This window comes from Silene latifolia, chromosome Y (genome assembly GCF_048544455.1).
Source record: "Silene latifolia isolate original U9 population chromosome Y, ASM4854445v1, whole genome shotgun sequence".
Taxonomy (NCBI): Eukaryota; Viridiplantae; Streptophyta; class Magnoliopsida; order Caryophyllales; family Caryophyllaceae; genus Silene; species Silene latifolia.
Window position 1 is genome coordinate 92445536 of NC_133538.1, and position 9132 is coordinate 92454667.

A 9132-nucleotide genomic window follows, 5' to 3' on the forward strand; every position below is an offset into this window, starting at 1 on the left:
AGTAGAAAAACTACTCGATCGAGCAGTATCATTTCCTTGTTCACTCGATCGACCACTTTCTTCACCAAATCTACTCGATCGACCACCTGAAACCAGTCGATCGAAAACTTGCTTTGCCGTGAGCTCACTTTCTTCGATAGAACACTGTTCACCATTAGTTATAGCCTTCCTCGGGTCTGATTTTTGCATTTCCGGTCCCTCATATGAACGACCGCTTCTCATATTAATGAAATTTACCGTCTCATGTGGATATTTCTCATTTTGAGTCGGTAATTGACCTTGCTTTCTTGAGGATTAATTTGTGGCTAGTTGGGCAACTTGAGTTTCAAGTGCCTTAATGGACGCATCTTTCTGTTGATCACTCAGCTGAAACTGCTTTGTAAAGGCTTGCAACATAGACTTTAGCTCACCTATTTCACTCACCCCACCAGAACATGATGCACCGTGGTTAGGAGGAGTGAAGGACGGAGGCTTCTGGAAGCCTTGTTGATTCTTGTGTGGAGGAACATACGGCTGTTGCTGGTGCGGAGGAGTAGGATTGAGCACAATTTGGCTACTGCACCTCAAGTTCGAATGGACATTCGGCTCATAATACGTGTTTGTCTGCCTATAATGTTGAAAGGCAGTACAAGACCCAAAGGGATTGGGACAATTGTTTGAAACATGTCCCTCAGCTCCACATCTTTTGCAGACGAAAGGACCGTCTGAAACAGCTTTCACATGGTAGATCCCTCCTCTTGAAGCTCCTCCCCACTCGTACTTGTCAAACCTCGCCGTGAGAGCCTCTTGTGCAGCTACAGAAGGAGATTCAGCACTCTTCCTTTGATTTCCCCTGGAATTCCCATACTCAGCTTTATGGGTGGCCAAATCATCGATTATTTTCCACTCCTTAGTCTCTCCAACATTCTCCTGGAACCTACCATTAGCTGCAGCATCCAGGATAGCTCTTTGATCGTCATAGAGCCCATTATAGAACTGATTGCATAGGCTCCACTTCTCAAACCCATGATGCGGAATAGTTCGCACCAACTTCTTGAAACGGACCCATGCCTCATGAAAATTCTCATCAGGACCTTGTTTAAAGCTCGTGGTCTGAGCTCTAATGGCATTTATCTTCGAGGCAGAGAAATATTTCTTGTAAAATGCCAGGGCCAAGGAATTCCAGTCAGTAACCCCGTTGGCAACTCGATCCAGGACTCGGTACCACTCCCTTTCAGCATCACGAAGAGAGAATATGAACATGGTCTCCTTTACCTGATCCGGAGTCACACCAGTCGGTGGGGGTATGGAATAGCAATAGTCAATGAATGTTTCCATGTGTTTAGCTGCATCTTCATTTGCAGCTCCCCCGAATTTGTTTCTCTCAACCAAGTTAATGTACGAAGGCTTCGGCTCGAATTTTCGGTCCTCCCGTGGTAATGTGAATCCTTTGTAAAGATTCGCAGCTGTCGGCTCAGAGTGACTGGCTATACTCGCTTCTTCAGCCATGACGTGAAAATCTGGAGATGTGACGGTCTCAGCTGAAGAAGTGGAAACAGGAGATGAATGTGGATCCTCCTCAAATAGCTCGTTCTCGTAGTAACTAGACAGAGTACTCAGCTCTTCCTCTGTCGGCAATACCCTAGATGATCGCCTCAACTCACACAAAGTCTTCTCAATCTCAGGATTGTACGGTAGTAATTCACCACCCTCTGACCTGCGCATAAGAAGAAACTACAAGTAGGATATGAAAATAGTTTAAGGAATGGATGTTCCTTAAACTAAGAGAAAGACTAAAAATAAAACAATTGCCTCCCCGGCAACGGCGCCAAAATTTGATACCGTCATTCTAGTATAAAAAAAAAATACCTAACTCAACTAACAGAAGCTAGTGGAAGTAGGGTCGATCTCCACAGGGAGGCAAGATATATTTAGAAGTCCTTCTATTTGGTCACAAATGGGGGGGGGGGGGGGGGGGTGTTTGAATATGATTTCTAAACTACGAGGTTTAAAGGAAGAGAAATAAGGATAAGAGTAGTAAAAGCAAGAAAATAAGTTTAAACTATCAGATAGAGTGGGACATGTCAGGATTTCGGTTCACTACGGTAGTCCAGTGACTCAGCTGTAAATGATTCAGACGAATTAATGTAAGACGGATGTTGAAAGGTCCTTTCGGTCCACTTTCTATCCCAAAATACCAATAACTTAACTTTCATTCTCGTCAGGGTAGTCTACTGTTCATAGCAGGCCTATTTAGTCCAGTCTTTCGATCTAGGATTAATTTTAGCCAGATTAAAGGGTGACTCAGAAGTGTGCACTCAACTAAGTCGATAAATACAGTTAAATTGTTATGGTGACAAAGTCTCGTAACTAATTCATCTGTTTCATTTACTACATCGTCACATTCCTACCGCAGATCCCCTAATCCCAACACGAAAGGGGTTAAGCTACTCATAACGCTAATTAAACTATCAATACTAACAGCAGATAAATTCCCAGCAGTAAACATTATGAAATAACAAATAAATTGCATAAAAAGTAAATTAGGGCAGAAATTAAATGTAACGAAACGAAGGATTAAAGCAAGCAAAAGATTAATTATTATTAAGAGAAGAGAAAGGAATTACAATCAAGCGAATCCGGCGTAAAGAACAATCGAATCCGAGCAATAATAACCCCAAAGGCAAAGTTACAGTTAAGAACAATGTTTAACGCAGTAAAGTTTGATAAAAACTAAGTAGTGAATAAAATCAGATACTAATGACCTAACTAAAGCTTGCTTAAATAGAAAATAATTAAGTTTAACGAAATAAGTGTTCATGGTAATCAGTTATGTTGATTGTTGTTGAGACCTTCGTAGCATTCCTGGGTGAACTTCGGGACGAAGTTCATTTTAAGGGCGGAAGACTGTAATACCCCGTAATTTCGTAAGCGTTTACAAGAATGATTTATGTAATTTGGATAATTAATTTAAAGGTTAAAAGGTTAATATTTAATAATTGTGAATAAGACAGAATGATATAATAAAGTAATAAATAATAGAATTGCGAGTCGGGATGGAAATTAGGTAATAATAATATACGATAATTCATATAATGGTAATAAACGATAATTATGTTATAATAATAATAATAATGATAATAGTAATTCTAATAATAATAATAATAGTAATAATAATAATAGTAATAAGTTAATTACATAGTTTCCTAATTGCTCTCTTATAGATCTAAACCTACCCTATAAATAGAGATAAATACTTTGCCCTAGTTTATGATATGCAAACTGAAAATTTGAGAGAAGAGGAGGAGACGTAGAGGGAATTAAGACGGAATTTATATCACTAATTAACTCGAGGTAAGCCATCTCATGTATATACTTTCCTTTGCTATAACTTGTAAACTAGACTACTGTTTGACGAACTAAGACAGTCACCATGACCGTGGATCATCAGGGTCTGACCAGGATCCATCGTTGACCGCCATTGACCGTCGAAATAGGGGTGTTTGAAGGGGGTTTTTATGGGTGGTTGCTTATGTGGTTCTACACTATACAGTTTCGAACCGAAAACAGAGGCTTTGGCTGACCTGGGTTTGGGGTAGGATGGTTCCTGGTGTTGGGTAAACATATGTGGTGGTCAGGGGTGGTTTTTGTCGTGGTTGGTTGGCCGGAAAACGCAGGGGGTGGTGGTTCGTAATTGAGACCGTGTTTTAACAAGGGGATTTAAACCCACTGGACTCGATTAGAACCGTGACTGTTTTGAGACCAGACTTAGCTGGTTGGCTCGGGGGTGATTAGTCGACCATATTGGTGGTCCTAGGGAGGCTAAAGGTTGCACGTGGTGCAAAGGGTGACGGAGTTTTTCGAAAACAGAGGAGTTTTGTTGCTTATTGTTATTGTTGGCGGTGTCATGGGTTGTGGCCGTGAGTGGTTGTGACGGGTCGGTTAGTGTCGTGGCTAGGATGGCAGAGGGAGTTTCAGGTGGTGGCGGTTGCCGGTTTGTGGGTGTATGGGTGGTGGTGCTTGGTGTGTCGTGTTGTGTTATGGGTGCAGGATGTTATTGTTTCGATTCTGTTGGCTATTGTTATGGTGAGTGCAGGGGTGTGTCAGGCGGGAGCGGTGCTAGTCAGGGGATGGCCACCGTGGCTGGGTGGTCCACGGTGGAGGCTGTGTGAGTCGGGTACGGTGTTGCCGAGGGGTTTTGAGGTGTGTGTGGGGTAAGGGAAGACGTGAGGGCATGGTGTGGGTTATGACTTGTTTTAGATTATTATTATATTTTGGGTGTTGACACGGGTTTATTCATGGGTTGGTTAATTCAGACGGGTTTTTAATTAATAAGTTAAATGGTAAATTACGACAGGTTTAAATTACGACACCGTTATAATTTATGAATAATTAGCTGGGCTATTTTTTAAGACGGGTTTAAATTACGAAGTTGCATAATAATAAATATAATTAATTAGTCCAATCGTTTTATAATTTATATAACTAGAATAATCAGTAATTATAATTATTATAATTGCTATTAGGTGACGGTTTTGAGGTGAAGTATTTCTGAGTCGTGCTTGAGCTACTTAATTGGATTCGCTATCGGATTATATTTACTACGAGGTAGGATAATCTACTCAACGATATCTGGTTTGCGTGTTTAATACGAGAATGTATTGAAAGGATGATTGGTGTATGATTGCTTATTTAATTATGCTAATTGAGTGATTAACTTTGTTAATTGTTGGAGTTGTGTATATTTTATACGATTATATTGAGGAATGGTTTATGAGAATGGGACTGCCCCAAGCTTAGTCTCTGGTGGATAACGTGAGTGGTGATTGGACTGCCCCAGGCTTAGTCTCTATTGAATAATGTGTGTGAGTATTTGGAAGGCCCCAGGCTTAGTCTTTGGTGGATAACGTGGATGGTTGATGTAGAAATGTGACATGTGAGCAGTTGAGATTGGAATATTGACAGTTGTGAGAGAGTGGTTGTTTTCATGTATTTTATCCTACTCAACCATTGGTTGACGTGTTTGCTTCTGTGTCAAAAAAAAATTGATGCCTACTTTAATTGATGGCATCCTTTGGTGAACCATTTAATATTTCTAGTTAAATGGGGAGCAGATTTAAATAGCAGGTTTTGAGTTAGCTGGATATGGGGAGCTTGGGCGTGTGAGCTTTCGGACTTGCAGGAGTCTAGATCACAAATGTAGTTATATCACTTATTTAATTTCCGCTGCGAGTTGTATTTATTTTTACATTAAGTTCTAGTTGATTAAAAATTGTAAGACATATGTAATCATTAAAGTTTTTATTTAAAGTACTTTGGTGAGTTGGACTTTGTTATCTACTACCTCGGGAAACCGAGATGGTAACAGTCCTATTTATTTGGGAATGTCTAGCTAAAGGCTCCTGTATAAATGGGGGTGTTACACGCACTTTATTGCTTTTTATTGCATTTTTGCACGTTTAAATTAATTGCATCAATTAGTTATTGTATTATAATTTAATTCACTTGCAATTTCATTAATGTTTTTGCCATGTTAGAATGTCTTAATGTGTGTGTTAGTGTATAGGATATCAACTCAATGCATGTGTGAAGAAAGGAAGGAAGAAACATGTGTAAAACAATTGGTTAAGTTGAAAAATTGGAGAATTAAAAGGGTGAGTCCAGCTGCGAGTTTTCAGCATCAATTTTTCGCACCGTGCGAAAAACACAGAGCATAGCAATTTCAGTCGAAATTTTAACCAAACCTTCATTGTTCTTCCCCAACCTTACAACCTTCAACCCCTTTATTCATCCTAAACCCTAACCCACTCAAAATCACCCTTCAAATCCATCCCAAATCATCAATTTCAAGCATTCAACTTCAAAGATTCATCAACTTTCATCACCCAACATCAACTTTGGGCGAAAAATTGCAGCAATGGTACCATTTTAGTCGACACAATCAACCTTGGGTTTCGTTTTGATTCAAGTTTGTGAAGATTCTAGGTTTCAATAGGAGTAAGGGAGCTATTTGGCGGATTCTTGTGTTCTATTCACCATCCAAGAACACTTACAAGAATCAAAAGGGAGGTATACACCTTATTCTTATTCTTGTCCATTCAAAGTTAACAAATTTCGAAATTTACTCAGTAAAAGTCGAAATTTGTTGTTAAATTGTTGTTGTTTATAGCCCCTAACTAACTTCTAGACTTGTGAGGTGAATTTGATTCAATAAACAACTAGTTAGCACACTCCTCTATGTAGTGCATGCTAGGTGTTTGTTCAATTGCCTCAACCAAATTTTATGCCCAACACTTGTGTTTTTTTCTCTGAAAAATTGGTGTAACATGGGAAAGGGTAAAGCATCTGAGGCTTCCTCCTCACAAGGGACCAAGGGGGCCTCGGCTTTTGATGATCACGAGTACTCGGGGAAGGAGGGACTCCGTGACAAAGCCTTACGATATGGGAAAAAATTTGAGGCTTGGTCATCCGTAGTGGTGACCAAGTTTTTCGATGAGAATGTTCTTATAGAGTTGGGAATGCTTCTTAAGAAAGTTGGTTTAGATTCCTCTATTGGGAAAGCCGCATCAACCCGAAAAAGCATCACCTTTGAATTCCTCTCCTCCTTAGAGAAAGTGAAAGTGGGGAGGGACAAAATTCCGGGAATCAAATTTCGAGCATGTAGACTCGTCCACACCTTAACCTATGACCAAGTGAGGGAGGCCCTTCACACAAAAGCACCCAAGCATGAACCTCTTAACAAGGCAAACATGAGTGAGTTTTGGAACAACATCGTGGGGGATGTAAGACACGGGAACTCAAATAATACAAACCTTCTGATACCCGTCGTTGTGAATACCAAAAATAATATTTATAATACCTATTAAAACTAACAGAAGCTAGTGGTAACAGGGTCGAACCACAGAGAGGCAGATGTAATTATTAGTTGTCTAATTTCAGTCTAAGGTAACGAAAAAGGGGGTTGATTGATTTGAGTGGTCTATAGCTAAGGCAATAAAAGTAAAATAAACTAAACAATAGATGAAATCAAGAATTAAAAGGGTGCTGAGATGGTCGGTTCACTATAGTTTCGGCGGCAGTATACTAAGTAGGTCTGAAATAAACACATGAGGCGGGAAAACAAGAGGTCCTCTCGGTCCACTCTTAACAAGCAGCGTCTTTCGATCTCGCTACGGGTCCCTAATATCACTAGTACTGACTCTCATCCTGAAAAGTGAAAAATAACCAAAACTTTACCTATCTTTCGACCTTAGCATAGTTTAGTCATTTTAATTGGTAGTCTGACAACCTTCCCTATCTTCCGATTTAATGGGTCAGTCAAATACTAAGCATTCAATTAGTCGCGTGCACTCGATTCATCAAATATAGAATTTAAGTCAACTAAAACGAAGCAAAACCCCATGTGGCCAGTCGATCGACCAGGGATCCCAGTCGATCGACCGGTATGCGATTTCAGGGTCTACAAACTAATACAGCCTAACCTACAGTTCCCCTACATCCTAGCACAAGGTATTTAGCTACTCATGATATTGATAAAATCAACAATAATATTAACAAAATAAACTACTGAACTCATGCTTAAAACAGTTAAATAACAAGCAACAATAAACGATAATCGGCTTCGGGAAACTAACTAGCAATTATATACTATGAATAAAATAAGCAATGAAACTGAACAGAAGAATACCGAAAAGGAATTATAGAGCCAGATCCAAACAGAAAGCGAAAGGAACGTTATTAATCGAAGAACAATAATCTCGAACCCTAATTATGAAAGTAGAACTAAAACTAAATTAAAGCTTGATAAAAACTGGATGCCTGTTCTCAAAACCTAGCTTACGTTATATAGAATACAACGTAGTTCTTATTTCCAAAACCTAACTACTATGGGCTTGCTTATTCTCGATCTTTTAATTCACGCAGATTAGCGGCTTGGTCGATCGACCACTGAGGCCGGTCGATCGACCGGTAAGCTCGAACAAAGGGCTCCTGGAAGTCGTGGTATGGTCGATCGACCATAGGTAGCGGTCGATCGACTGCTTTAGCTGATACTTGACTTCTAAATTCTCGTGGATTTGTCTTTCGGACCTCGAAATGCACACCAAGCTCGTCCCTTGAGTAAATACTTTACGTCAAATGTAATGCAAGGTACTCGGGGACGGATTTAGCTCAATATCTACTCATTTCCGCATAAATCTGCAATATTACATAAAAATACGAAAGTAGTCGAAATGGCCCAAATAGTAGCCTTAAACCACATGAATGAGCTCTGAAATGCGTGTAAAATAGGGTTTAAAACATCATATTTAAGACACGCATCAAACTTCCCCAAATCAAACCCTTGCTTGTCCCCAAGCAAGAACTAGACTCGATCCTAAAACCTAATGGAACAAGTTCAATCTCAGAGCGAAATGCACATGTAAAGCCTAAACCAATTTAATGCAAAAACCAACAATCAATTAGAAATGTGAATCATGCAAACGAGTTATGTAGTCGTCAAAAACTGCTGAACCGTCAAATATAAAGACTTATCAAATTGGACTCTCACGGGTCGCTCAAATCACTCAATAAATACAAGTGAATATATGTGAAAGATTGAAAGAATTCATTTTGTTAGTGACACTCACCTAACTACGACCTATAAGAACATGCCTGCAATATATATGAAAGTAATCTCTACAACCGTACATATGCATTCCAACCGAACAAATGACCATGACACATGCCGAGGTAAATAAGGGATATGTGAGGTAATGGGCAGGAAGAGGCAAAACATTTATGGGAACGTGGAGGTACAGGTGATCAAGCTAATACCGTAACAAAACCATATGACAATATCCACTTCTTGCTCAAACTTCAATCCTCACGGTGCTATAGCAAGCACAAAACTCACAATCTCCGAAATAATCAACTCCCCATAAGATACAAATGAAACATGGGAGCAAAAATCGCCATTTGAATAAAGACTTGAATCATGCGAATTAATTTCTTTTTTTTTTCTCAGGATTCGGTCGATAGACCGAGTAGAGCAGTCGATCGACTGCATTAAACAATACAGCACTCTCTTTTTCTTTCTTTTTCGAATAATTTTTCTTTTCTCTTTTTTTTCTTTGTTCCTTTCTTTCCTCTTCCATTTTCCCAACAACATCTCAA

At 39.5% G+C, this 9132-nt stretch overlaps 1 non-coding gene across 1 annotated transcript; it reads left to right on the forward strand.

Annotated features, from left to right (window-relative positions):
- Positions 1-1000: 1000 nt before the first annotated feature.
- On the forward strand, positions 1001-1107 carry LOC141636783 (small nucleolar RNA R71). The gene has a single exon (XR_012541369.1). It is a non-coding gene; the product is annotated as a small nucleolar RNA R71 (small nucleolar RNA).
- The last annotated feature ends 8025 nt before the right edge of the window (positions 1108-9132 follow it).